The sequence below is a fragment of the Pararge aegeria genome, chromosome 15, assembly GCF_905163445.1.
Source record: "Pararge aegeria chromosome 15, ilParAegt1.1, whole genome shotgun sequence".
NCBI lineage: Eukaryota > Metazoa > Arthropoda > Insecta > Lepidoptera > Nymphalidae > Pararge > Pararge aegeria.
Window position 1 is genome coordinate 13,229,444 of NC_053194.1, and position 14,069 is coordinate 13,243,512.

A 14,069-nucleotide genomic window follows, 5' to 3' on the forward strand; every position below is an offset into this window, starting at 1 on the left:
TTACTCGCGGCGGAAGTAAATAACTACACAAGAGGGGAAAGCAGAACATTCGTTTCCGCAGCAACGAAGATACTTACCCCAAATGTGGATACGTTATTGTCTCCAAAGATTTATACACAAACAAGCCGTAATCTTGTTTCCCGTAGGCGGGACGCATTTGTTCAAAACGTGAAACGGAGCAGCTCACCCTTGTTGTATACTTTCGGTTAAAACATCCTTGATAAAGCCGGGTCGGGCCATATTCCTCGATAAGGGAAAATATGTTAATTTACCCGCTACGAAAGAGCCGATATGACCTACTAAGTGATTGGGTTCCCGTTGCGCTGGCGTGTTTTGAATTTGAAGTCGTCCGAACGCCTAAATATCAACCCAATGTTTACAAATTGCTCGATGGTGAGTAAACAAAAATTTACCCGAATTTACCCCGAATGTAATGCTTACTCCGGATAGCTTGCAAATAAAAATCCCCCTTTCGATACGAAGATCAATATACAATGAAGGATTATGAACAAGGATGAAATATTCTTTTACTCATTTAAAAGATTCCATAATTAAGGCTCAAGGTGTTCGAAATTGAAACGGTGGCAGTAAAAAGTATAAAAAGTAGGTCAGATTGTTCCTAAAATATATCCACTTAGGGATGCAAAATATTGCCGAAATGAACGCCTTTCCTCACAATATGGCGCCACTAAAATTTCCATCTTTTATGAAATATTACAGATTACTAAGACGGTCGTTTCAAGGAATCTAATTTTAATTAAAAAAATAAGCAAATGAAAATTAGTTTAGATCTCGGGTTTTTTTAATTGTCATTGCTTTTTAATGTTTACCAAAGTCTAGACAGCGCAGCTGATGTTAACAATAGCCCATTGTGTACCTGTACAATATTTTAGTTATATTTGTGTTGAAACAAAGAGATTTGGCGCAAATAATAACAGTAAATATAAATAACAGCTCATGAAGGTTTGATGAGCTACAAATTAATTTTAAAATCCTGTCAAAAATTCGAAAAGTTAAAGTTCTTTGTCCTCATTGCTGGATAAATACGAATATTAGCAGCCATTCGAAAAGCATTCTAATCGCAATACTTCTATCAAAACTGCAGCTAAAAAATATGTCTTCGTCCAGTCAAGTGTGCGCTAGGAACTACTATCTTCAGAGTTGGTATCTCTGAGATTCAAAACCAAATTCAAAATTAATTTATTTCAAGTAGGCCTAATATAAGTAGGTACTCCTGAAATGACAAGTCTACCTCTGTAGTGACTCTACCACTATGCCTCAGTCTTCAGAGTTGGTATCTCAAGAGAGTTCGCGATTCAAATCCAAATTCAAAATTCATTTATTTCAAGTAGGCCTAAAATAAGAACTCTTGAAACGTCAAGTCTACCTCTGTAGTAACTCTACCACCAGTTCGGAAAGCAGATTCTACCGATAATTTTCGTCATTATCATTTTTAAAATAATTATTCTGTCTTTCGAGAGATAAGAGCGAAGCGGTATGCTTCTACAAGCATGAAGTCGATGATTATCGGATACGTTTGTTGCTTTGTAATCAATGGGACAACTTTTATTATTAAATTATCTTCTCCTCAATGGAATATGCAGAACTCCCTTAAATCACATCCCGATGACACCGATAAATTCCGATTCTAATTATTTTAAAACGGTACCCAGCCGATAAAATAACACACCTAAGGGCGCTCTGAAATTGAGAGATCCTAAATCAATTAGATACGAAATTGACTTGTCAGAAATAAGGTTCACGTTTTGTTTAATTTTCAGAATACCCTACCGATAAATAGAGCATCGATAATAATTATCTGTCAGTAATTAATAGTTAATTAAAAGTGTTCAACGGGCAGAAACTCTGGCATTACTTCTGGTCATGACGATATTAACATTTTGTTCTTATAACTAACCAAAATAAATATTTGTTCTTATTCGTTCGTCTTAAATGCGTTGCTGTGCCAACAATCGGATTACGGTGAATCTTCGGAAAGAGGTGACTTACGACAAGAGAATACTGTTTATGCATTGTATTGTAGGCGACCGATTGGCGCAGTGGGCCTGCTTTCTGCTTCCAAGGCCGTGGGTTCGATTCCCTCAACTGGAAAATGTTTGTGTGATGAACATGAATGTTTTTCAGTGGCTGGGTGTTTCTATATTAAAGTATTTATGTACATTATTCATTAAATTATTCTCCATTCCTCTTCCTTCAGTACCCATAACACAAGCTACGCTTAATTTGGGGCTAGATGGTGATGTGTGACTAGTATAGATGGTAGAGTGTGCCTGTTTATTAGTTTGTTTGTTACCTATATTCGGCTCAACCGTGGAACCGATATTATAAATATTATAACATTCTTATATAAAACATAGGTAAAATTTATACTCGTCGTATTAACATTGACTGTCGACTGCTTCATTAACGTTTATCATCTTTGGAATCGAAAAGTTCCAATTATAAATTTGACAGCAGTTACATACCTACTCGTATCAAGAGCCATTTTAACTCGATTGCTGTTTATTGCTACGAAGCTTGCCGAAGATCAAAATAGTTAAGTAAGTACGATCAAAAAAATACATCAATTGTAAAGTAAATTAAAAATAACGCATTAATAGCTATTTAATAGTCCAATATAAAATTCATACTATTGGCACTGTATTAAAAGATCATCTAGGATTTATACATTAAAATACAATATCGTCCATATAACATTAACGTTATTATTTTCCACTCGGATTTAAGAGCGGACACGTTAGTCGTAATAAATATAAAAGTTATAGCGCGCAGGAGCTTTAACCCTTCGCTTAAGGCTCGCCACAAGCGGATTACCGTCATTACTCATTTCCACCTAGTCCAAGCGCTGACCGTTATATTTCTATCGCCATCGTTACAAAAAATCCTTTTTTTAATTTTTCAGATACCATAAAGTTACTCGACGCCTAGCAGCGGGAAATTTATAGACATCTTTCTGCCTAACACACGACAGGCCTCCTCTTTAAAAAAGAGAGTGATTTAGAGCCCAGACGCTCCTTTATTATAGGTTGGTAGGTTACTTAGTACTAGTCTACCAAGTCAGACAGAGTAAAATAAATATAAATATATATAAATAAATAAATATACTATAACGACAATACACACATCGCCATGTAGCCCAAATGTAAGCATAGCTTGTGTTATGTAAGCACTGAAAAACATTCATTTTCATCAAATTCTAATTTCAAATTCAAAATTAATTTATTTCAAGTAGGCCTAATATAAGCACTTTTGAAACGTCAAGTCTGTCTGTTTGTAGTGATTCTACCACCGGTTCGGAAGGCAGATTCTACCGAGAAGAAGCCGGCAAGAAACTCAGCAGTTGCTCTTTTCCAACATCAACAATTTACATTTTGCATTTTAACATTCATTTTTCTATCTTGTGAGAGCTGAAAGCGGAGCCGGATGCTTCCAAGCAACCTTGTCATTAAAAAATTCATCAATTGTATAGTGACCTCGCTGTAATAAATGTGTTTTAACAAATTCTTTAAACTTGTGCATTGGCAGGTCCAAAATCACCACACTATATATATAGTATTTTCCAGTTGTGGGAATTGAACCCATGGCCTTGGACTCAGAATACAGTGTCGCTGCCCACTGCGCCATTCGTCTGTCAAAATCCAAGGACTGAATCCAGTAAATAGTCCATACTACTAATAAATAATCGTTAAAATCTGAATTGGAAACTCGCCAAGGAACCTTAATTTTTCGATAAAGTAAATAATTATTTTCAAAGGTTTTGAATAAGTAATACTAGATGGCTAAATAGGCTGATTTGAGAATATTATGTACACATTCCATGTTACGTTAAAGAGTAAACAAATTTATTTTAGAACAATATGGTTATGAGACGCTTTGGCCAGGATTATTGGCTATGGAAGTTTAATTTTAAACATTAAAGTTAACACTAAATAAATGTGAATGAAATTTAATTATACAAATTGAAACAGAACAAATAAAGGAAAAATATACATATAAAGCTAAAATAATCTTGAATAAAGTTAAGTTACTAATAACTTGGCCATATAATCGGAACCATATAACTATAATGATGTGTAAGGAAAGTTCAGTAATTGAAATAAATCATAAAATCTAATGGATTACTCACTGGTCTCTTATACTACAACCGTCTAGAATGCCTCGGGCCTGAGACAGAATGTACGTCCCGTTTTTTCTTACCTGTTTATTTATGTGGGGCTCTAATTGCGTTTTTATGTTGTGGGGAGACGTGTATATTAGAATTTTAACATATAATTTTATTTTTCTTTGTTATTTTCATTTACAACGAGAAGCTCTTAGGTTGGCTATGTTTTGCTCACGCGTGGTTTTAAGGTAAGATGTGATTCAATTTCAATTTCTTTACTGAGCAATGTCTATATTGGAACATTTTATATATTAAAACAAAGCTTACTCAGTACTACTATAAATCTAACTGACTTACTAATAGACAAAAAATATGAGAATATGAGATTGTCGAAAAATATGAGATTTATAAAGGAGCTTATTATCTTTAGTCAGTCCTTCACATTCTGTGAGATTCTGTGAGATTCTGTCTTCACTTGAACCGATTTACTGTCTTTTGTAGGGATTATCAAAATTCACGGTTCTGGGCCGGGGATTTTGAAATCCTATATAATTAAAGGTACATTATTCATTATAAAACTAATGTTTTTTTTTTATTTGGATGCGCTTATCTCTACAACTGTCAGTAGAATTTGGAAATAACTTTTCCTTTGATAGTCCAATTTTTGGGACGCGTTATAGGTAGTTAACATCTCGTTCCTTAAGAGCAAACGAATTTAAGACGCGGATCGGCGACGTAACGTGGAAGGTCAGGGAGCGTTTCGTATAATAAGTACTGAAAGAAAGTTTATGTAGGAATAGTTTACTATCCGAACTTGTACGCGAACAAAGGCGAGGAGAAGTATAAGTATTAGATACATTTAAGTAAATCATGTATAATTGCATATTATGTAGAAGTAGCACTATTGATTTTAGCATTCATTGTGAAAAAGATAATCCTAAATAATAAATAAATAAATATACTACGACAATACACATATCGCCATCTAGCCCCAAAGTAAGCGTAGCTTGTGTTATGGGTACTAAGATGCCTGATGAATATTTTTATGAATTATATATATATAAATACTTAGAATAATACATATTAACACCCAGACACTGAAAAACATTCATGCTCATCACACAAACATTTTCCAGTAGTGGGAATCGAACCCACGGCCTTGGACTCAGAAAGCAGGGTCGCTGCAAACTGCGCCAATCGGCCGTCCTAACTGTTTAATTGTGCCTCTAATTTTGAATAATAAATTATTTACTAGAACCAATATTCTTAATTAAAGAGCCAAAGATAATATTAAAAATAATAAATATCTCATTTTAAGTTAAATGTTGAAGTCCCCTCGGATCCATAAATTATAGACTCAGTCAGGGTATAAAAATGGTATTCAAGAATCTTTCACCCATAACTATCAGCGTTTATTAACCATATTATAATAAGGGTTCAAAGATTCAGTACCCTTTCTGGCCGATGATGAATAAATTTGGATTCAATTCTACTTAAGCTCTCTTCGTACGTGTGAGTGTAATAAAGTATCAAAATTGTTATGGTTCTAGAGATAGCCGTAATAATTTCTAAGGATTAAATATATACGGTTATTGTGCCTCAGTAGCGACTGTGAAAATCTGTTATTCAATGTTGTTAAACAACATTAACGTAAATTGAAAATGGATGGGTCTTTGTCCGTGTGAATTTTGCTTTCACAAATAATTCGTCGGTAACTCTAGTTCTTCTACAGATTTCCTTATTTCTGATTTGATCACGTAGAGATACTCCTAGCATAGCTCTCTCCATCGCCCGCTGAGTGACTCTCAGCAGTCATCCAATATAAAAAGGATCAGCTAGAACACTTTATAGTGTGATGTTTGTCCGTTAATAAAGCTTAATCACTAATTGAGATTCCTCATCTTGAGAATCGACATGTATTCAGAAACGTTAAGACCTACCTAGCTCTTTACTTCATATTCTGTGTTTTTTTTTTTATTTTTACTTATTTACGTTCGTGTTAATATGGGTTCATTAATTTAATGTTTTTTTTAAAAACTAAACAGAATTTTAAAGCATCATTTCCGAATTCAACTTTCTGACCATCTCCGCTACCGTGTTCACACGTTTCGTTCCCCTTAAAAGGTTTTTATTGATACATCGGCCATGTCCTATTTTTATATTGGCAGTAAAAGCGTATAAAGGAGTGCTTGAGTAAAGAGGTTTACTTAACCTTTGATTGTTTGCGATACGTTTATTTCGGACCTGCAGAGGAAGGAGGATAATTTCCGCAAATTCCTTTATTTTCATGATTTATTGGCCCTACCCAATCTTTTAGACATAATAGCGAAGACTTTCTTTGTACTATATCAATGTGTTTCAAATTATTTTAATGGATACTTTAGGTAGTATATTTTTATAAGAGGTTTCTGGATAAAATCAAGTGTTCCGACGATAGTAGTTCATGAATCAATAATCTTTATTTTTTATTCATTGATAAATAGCTGAAATCGTACAAGATTATAAGTGACACTAAGTATGTTTATATAAACGATTGGTTAAGTTGCACAACATTCGTAAAAAGGTAAGTAAAGTCTTTAAAACATATATATGTTCTGTGCGATGATGAATAAATTTGGATTCAATTTTACTTAAGCTCTCTTCGTATATGTGAGTGTATTATGAGTGTGATTGAACTTAATTAGCTTAAGTGCAAAATAATAAGAAGTAAAGTAAATCACAATTGCATGACTGAACCGTGCAACAGCTTAGAAGAGAAGATAAAAGATTATCTGTGAGAGATGGTAATTACAACATTGATAAGAACTATCAAGATTTATCACTTCTTTGGATAATTAAGACCGCACTGAAATCAGCTCATCGTTTTATGTTTTTCAATGATTCGAAAACACAAACAGAAATCCGAAACATTCAAACTTATAACGGCCCTCTTTTTCATCCGACTATGCAAAAATAACAATATTTAGGATTCAAACGATTATTTTTAAGTTCAAAGTTTATATAAAACAGAAAAATCCTACTATAATATTGGATTACATGTATGATAAAAAGCTGGGGTATGAATTGGTCTAACTTCATAGCTAAACATTAACTCGACTGTGAGATAACAAAAAAAACGGGCTAAGTTTGTTGTGGGCTGTTCTTAGGCGCTTCATAAGTGCCTGTGATAAGGACTACATGAATAAAAAAATTTTGAATATTATTTTTTTTTTAATTTCAAATTGTCGGACCACTATCTGTTAGAACAAGTCACTGCCACAAAGTCTTACTTTTGGTCTGATAGCAAATATATTTTAAGCTCCGCATGCAAGATTAAATCCTTTGAAAGCATTTCCGTGTGCTCTCAAAATATTTTCTAAATAAATTGGACCCTTTAACTTTGCAACAATGCTGTCCATCTGTGTGGCATTAGACTAAACAAAAGTATGACAAAACGAGAATTTACGATGTTTATTCTGTACAAAGACACACAAAAGCATGTCATTTGCGGGTCTCTTTATTCGGCAAAGAGCTGTAAACAATTGGCAACTTTGACAACCATTTCGAACTGACAAAAAGGATTAGGCGAGCACCGTACACAATATTAAACTTGCCGAGAAACAAGCTTTTATCATACGATTGTGAATTCTACGTATATATAAATAGAAATTAGATTGTTTGTAAACGAACGCAAAAAATTGGGATTACTATGTAGGAATAAATGTTTTTTTTAGATGTTACACTCAAGTTTGCAACAGTCCTTACTCTGTCGCATAAGTTTTTAGGGTTCTGTTTACCAAAAAACGATTCTAACTAAATTACAGTGTGATCTGATCTGGTGGTAATCATGGCATTTCATTTCTCTAACTTGAAGAAAACAAATTGTATTTATATACTTTATTTCTTATGATTAGTAAGGCAACCTGAGGCGATCTTGCCTAGAAGATCACTCAGATTCACAATTAATTTGAAGGTACTCGTATTATAGGTGGTGATGAAAACGAAAGCCAGAAATTCAGATCTCTGCAATGCATAATTAACGAGGAAGCAAAGCGGTTAATGTGCGTAGAAGATATATTGATTAAGTAATTGTGCAATTCGATGGCAGAAAGATGAGCAGGGAATCAGATAATTTTTGCGCACCTTTTCTCAAAAATATCTGATGGAATATTGGAATAAGTAAAATTCCACAACTATGTTTGAAGCAAAAAGGTGCAAGAGAAAGTCTCCTATCATAAAAACTCCTAGAATTCTTCTCCTTCTACTACTGGTCACAGGCCTTCCATCGTCCATAACAAATCAAGATCTAGAGCTTTCATTTACCTTTAATTCTGCTAGAATCGGCTTAAAAGATTATTATATAGATATATAAGAGTTAGTGATAATAAAGGAGACCAACAGCTTAACATTCAGTTCGAGGAACGGAAGTATAAGTCAATGTCAATTTTCTAGCTAGAAAACTGCTGGATAGCTGGATATAGCATAAAGCCACCTTACCAGGCGAGTAAATAATAAAATTGACAAGAAAAATTTATTTAAAGACTTCTTGTCTCGTACAAAGTGATAAATTAATATTAGAAATAATTCATCAACAGAACCCATAGAAATCCTCGCCGAGTTTATTATATCTTAACCAATAATCCTTAAGGATTTCGCGCATTGTTGACTTGTGTAAACATTTCATTCAATCCCTTCAATATTGCTTTTTGTGTAATAATTTCAATTTGACGTTTTGTAATCTGCTGAGATAACATTCTGCCGTGGGATTAAAATAACATTTTCGCTAAGTATATTATTCTTGAAGATTTGCTCGTCACACTGTCTGGTGCAAGCCTTGTATAAATGTGTTGGTTTTCGTATATAGATACTTACTGATGTAGAGAGCTGTACTCGTAGAACAATAAAACTGTAAAACTGAACAGTAAAACTGCCAACCACGCTATCATACTAGAACAAGCCGGGCACTTTTCCGTGGCTTGTAGTTGGTGTAATCGCTCAGTTGCTAGGCGATTTTGGAAGCCAACCAAATCAACAATTTGGTACTGCTTACAAAGATTTCCAAAAGTTTAACTTGATTTGAAGCGGCTGAAAAGCTCCCAAGACGTGAATAGAGCTATCGACATCGCTCGTCGAGTTACAAAGCTGAAGTGGCAGTAGGCGAGGATATATCAAAGTTTGAATGACCGATGGACGCGGGGGTCCTATTCGGTATCGTTAGTACGCCTATTCTACTTGTATGTTCAGCGTGGACTTCCATCGGATGAGAGGATGACTCACTGAAGAAATTTTTAGGTTCAATAAAATTATCTCCTTCGTGAGACTAGAGAAGAATATATATGGAATCAGTAGAGTTGAGTGAGTTCGTTGTACGAACAGCCCATGCGACCAAGCTCACTCCAAAAGCTTAGTGGACCACCAAGGTCACCGAGTGGTTCAGGGAGTGATGCTGAGGAGCCAAGGTTATTCTTCTACTCCGTTGCATTGGAGCATCACTTGCATCGATGTTTCCTCTTCCTCCACTCATACCATACATAGACTGCTAGTTACACCTAAAAAAAGAGGTTTGCTTAAGGGTCAGCCTCTCTACAGTTGTTCTTAATTGTAAGAGTTTTGTTTCAAGTCGCGGTATGTCGTTCATATGTTTATAATGATTTGAGTCAGTCTTAAAGTTAGTTGATCGCTTAGCATATTATACATAAGTATGTATGTGTATTATGTACCTATAAGTGTGGGAAGTTGTGTAGCTCAGTGGGTAGGAGCTTGACCTCACTTTCTGTGGTTCGAGTTCGAATCCCAACACGCCCCTCTAACTTTTCAGAGTTATGTGCGTTTTAAGTAATTAAAATACCCTTGTAGTCCAAGCTAGCAACAGCTAGTTTTTTATACAATGGAATTGTAAAAAACAAGCATTATAGAACAAATACAAAGCAAGCTAAAGAAAAACTTGGAAAATTTAAATTAAGAATTCTAATTTCAAATCTACAATCAATTCTTAATAATAAAGATGTATAACATTGTACTATAGATGCATACAAACATAACACATTTTGTATGAGTTACGAATCAATTGATTTAACTGCAACGTACATACAAAAGAGCTTTTCCTTTCTATTATCTTTATTATAGCATTTTATTCAAACGCCACTGCAATTTAAAACATATGCAATGGTAATATGGTTCAGCTTTCTTTGCCGCAGAAGTGGAATGTTGCGCTAGTGAAATTACTTAATACCCAAGCTATGTTTTTCTTGTGTTTGTCTCTGAAGAGTATCTCAAACAGAGCGGGCACATGTCGTAATCGAGTACGTACTATATAGTGCCATAAGTGTTATTTGTTTTTAAAATGTCTTCAATTTTCAAGCCTTGTTTTGCTTTGTAAATGTATTTTATTCTACAGTATGTTAAGGTATTCTACCTTGGTCTATGGAAATTATATTCGAATCTATACTTATGTTATAACTGAAGAGTTTTTTAACGTTATTTTTTTCTCTTTCAAAACTGAGAAAGGTCCATACTAATACTTATTATATTTGTCGGCGCGAAGGTGTTCTACACCTCATTTAGCGGCGTCAAAATAATTAAGATTTGTTAATTAACTACTTTTAAACTGTTTCAATCACAAACTAAGCTTTTACTGACAATCATGATGTTGTGAGTTTTACTCACAACATAATTTTGTAAACACAATTAGTCGATGTCAACAAGTTTTTACAACAGAATATTGTACAAGCATGGTTTGGTATAAGTACCGGTGGCCAATATCTCGCAGTTCATTATTACTCGAGACGTCGGACCGTTCGGACTTCTGAAAGTATTCGTAATAAACAGAAAACAACAAGTTGTGGTTTTAATCGTGATGGACGGAAATATTGAAGTTAGTGACGTCAGTATCGCTGACGTCACTCTTTCTAAAAACAACTCAGAGGCTCTTGAGCCGTCATATTATAAAAGCAAAAGTGTGTTTTTCTTTTTATCTATGTTCAGCTCGCTGCACACGGTTTATGTCATCGAATCATGAATGTCTCATTATTGTTATCAATAGAACCCATTACCGGCCACGGTACTACCCGTCACGGGTCTCCTCCCACAATGAGAAGGGGTTACAGCCGTACGGACGACCCAAGCTGACCCAGTGCGGATCTGTGGACCCCACACACCTTTGAGGACATTATGGGGAACTCTCAGTCATGCAAGTTCCCTCACGACGTTTTCCTTCACCGTTGAAGCAAGTGAAATTTTAATTACTTAAAACGTACATAACTTTGAAAAGTTATAGGTGCGTGCTGGGATTCGAACTCGCGCTCCGAAAGTGAAGTCGAAGTTCTACCGACTGGGCTATCACCGCTTCATTCACCGAAGTTGAATATGGAATCCGTATTCACGAGGGATTTAAAAAATAAATTCGCAAAGCTATACAGCTAAACCAATACTACCGAAATTCTCTATAGAGCTATCTTGTATCGCATGTTTACATATGAAAACTTCAGGCGGTTTTACATTAATAATTGAAAACTGACAGAAGACCTCAATATAATTAAATGTGCAGAGTCAACTATTCAGAGAAGATTTTTTTTCCTTGTAGTAGAGTTTTTGTGACAGAGCTCGTCCGGGGTGCTATCGCCATGCTTATTTCTGCCGCTGAGCTGCATTGTTGCAATGCTGTGTTCTGGTCTGAAGGGCGTGGTTGCTGGTGTCATTACAGGCACATGAGGCTAAACACGTACGCCTCAAGGATGGACACAGGGCGGTATGTTGAAGGACGTGTTCCTCGCATGCCCTGTGAAGTATTGCTCTGTTTATAGGTGATGGTTTTCCACTTACCATCAGATAGGTCATCTGCTTGGTCCATCAATTATAACTTTAAAAAGTCTACTTTTCTAGCTTAAAATGGTGCAATCAGCAACGTACTCTTTATTTAGTTTTTTAGTTTAGTTTCCAGTAATACGAAGTTACAGATTTCTCTAGTTAGTGTCTCTAAGTTACAGAGATGTTTTCTTTTTGCCATTTTAAGTTTGAGTTTTTAAATTGAGTCCTGTAGTCTCTAGAATAATAAATCTAGCAAAATATTAAACAGTGTTAAACTTCATAGCTAACAGACAATTTAAATAGAATATGTCTTAAAATATTACGCATCTTTAGTTAATGGATGTAAAAAACGCGCCTCGGGGGAAATATTAATATAAAAGCTATTACAATAAATACCACTGTCAAATTAAAGCTCTCTATATTACTTTTATATAAAAACGTAAATAGTCTGAAACCGTTAATTATCAACATAATAATCGTATACTTCAGCCAACAAATTATCTTCCTTTTGAGAGATTGATTTACTGATATTGGTTAGAATAGCATTGGTCATGTATTGACATTTATTACATTCCTTATCGATAAGATTTACAATTTATTAAAAGCTAATTGAGATGTGTAACGGCGAAAATTTTATTTAGAAATAAAATATTTCCTAATTGTGTTTGCCAAACTTTGGCAGAGGACTATTCTATTTCTTTCCACTCATTTCTGTTAAAAGCTTTCATAGTTTATGTTTTCCCTGCTCAGTTGACATTGATTTGACTTGCCTGAGTCGTCAATATAAGTTTCAAATTTCAAAATACTTTGTCTGAATACATTTGTTATATTATTATGTTGCTTATTTATTTAGCTTAGAAGCCCAAATTTGGGCCCATAAAATTGCTTTAATGCGGTGTCGTGGTAAAATCGAAAATTTAGTTGAATTGTTGTGATATAAGTAGCTCCATTTGTGCACGCCTAACATAGTTGCTTGTTATATGTCGTCCAGTTACGTATAGGAATCAGAAAAGAGGAACTCTTGGTTGCCGTGTCCAGCATTGGATAACTGGACACGTCAACAAAGATTTCCTACGACCTCGACAGTAGCAAAAAGTGGCAATGTTTGTGCACTAAATTTTAAAACTGCTTTAAAAAAAAACTTCAAAGGCTAAGTGTAAACGTCAAAAATAAAATAGAAGTATGAACCGAGAAGAGGCTCAGAGGCGATCATTAAAAACGCCACACTATGTCATTACTCACGAAACAAAAAAATAATAAAAGAAGAGTAGTGAATCGTTCCATCGCTACATATCATCGCGGGCCTTGGCACTTATGCGCGTAGTTTCTATCGTAAATCAAAGATATTAAAGAGGACGGCGGAACCTCTTTCGAGTTCACAGTATAAATCACTAAAGCGAGGACCTACCAATACTATACCTTTGCATACGTCCACATAAATCGTATAAAAAACACGCCTATATATCTCACGGTGATGGCGCAGTTTATGGGCTTGAATATACAGGTGCTTACCTAAAGCATCGCTAGGTGTTTAAATTTAAGAAAGATTGAATATCACTTCATCATCACCAAAACTCTACTTGGGTTAATCAAACTACTGTAATGTCGTATTTTTATTATTTCACTACTAGTACGCCTTTGACTGCTATCTCATCTGTTGGAAAGTGCTGATGCAGTCTCAGATGCTAGCGGGCTAACCTGTTGAAGGATATAGCAGTTTAAATTAAGCCCACACCCCTAATAGGTTTCTACACATCGTACCGGAACGCTAAGTTACTTGGTGGTACGTGTTTGTCGGTAGGGTGGTAAGTATCTTTGTCCATAGGGTGGTAGCTAGCCACGGCCAAAGAAAACTAAGAAATTATAAATTTCCAAATTTATCCGGCTGAAAATCGAACACACTATAAGTCAAAAAGTCAGATAATATACTATAGGTAAGTCAAAAAATAAAATGGATAAAGGTAAATATACATATAAAAAATATACACCGATTTGAGAACATTCATCCCCCTTTTTGGGAATTGGTTAAAAGTAAAATAAACACAATAAAAATACAGCGTAACCTGACCCGATCCCCTTTGTCCCAACGCGTTGAAATATTTCAAACGTTTAATACAAAATACGTAACAAATACTTCGGCCTTTTTATTTCATTTGCAAAA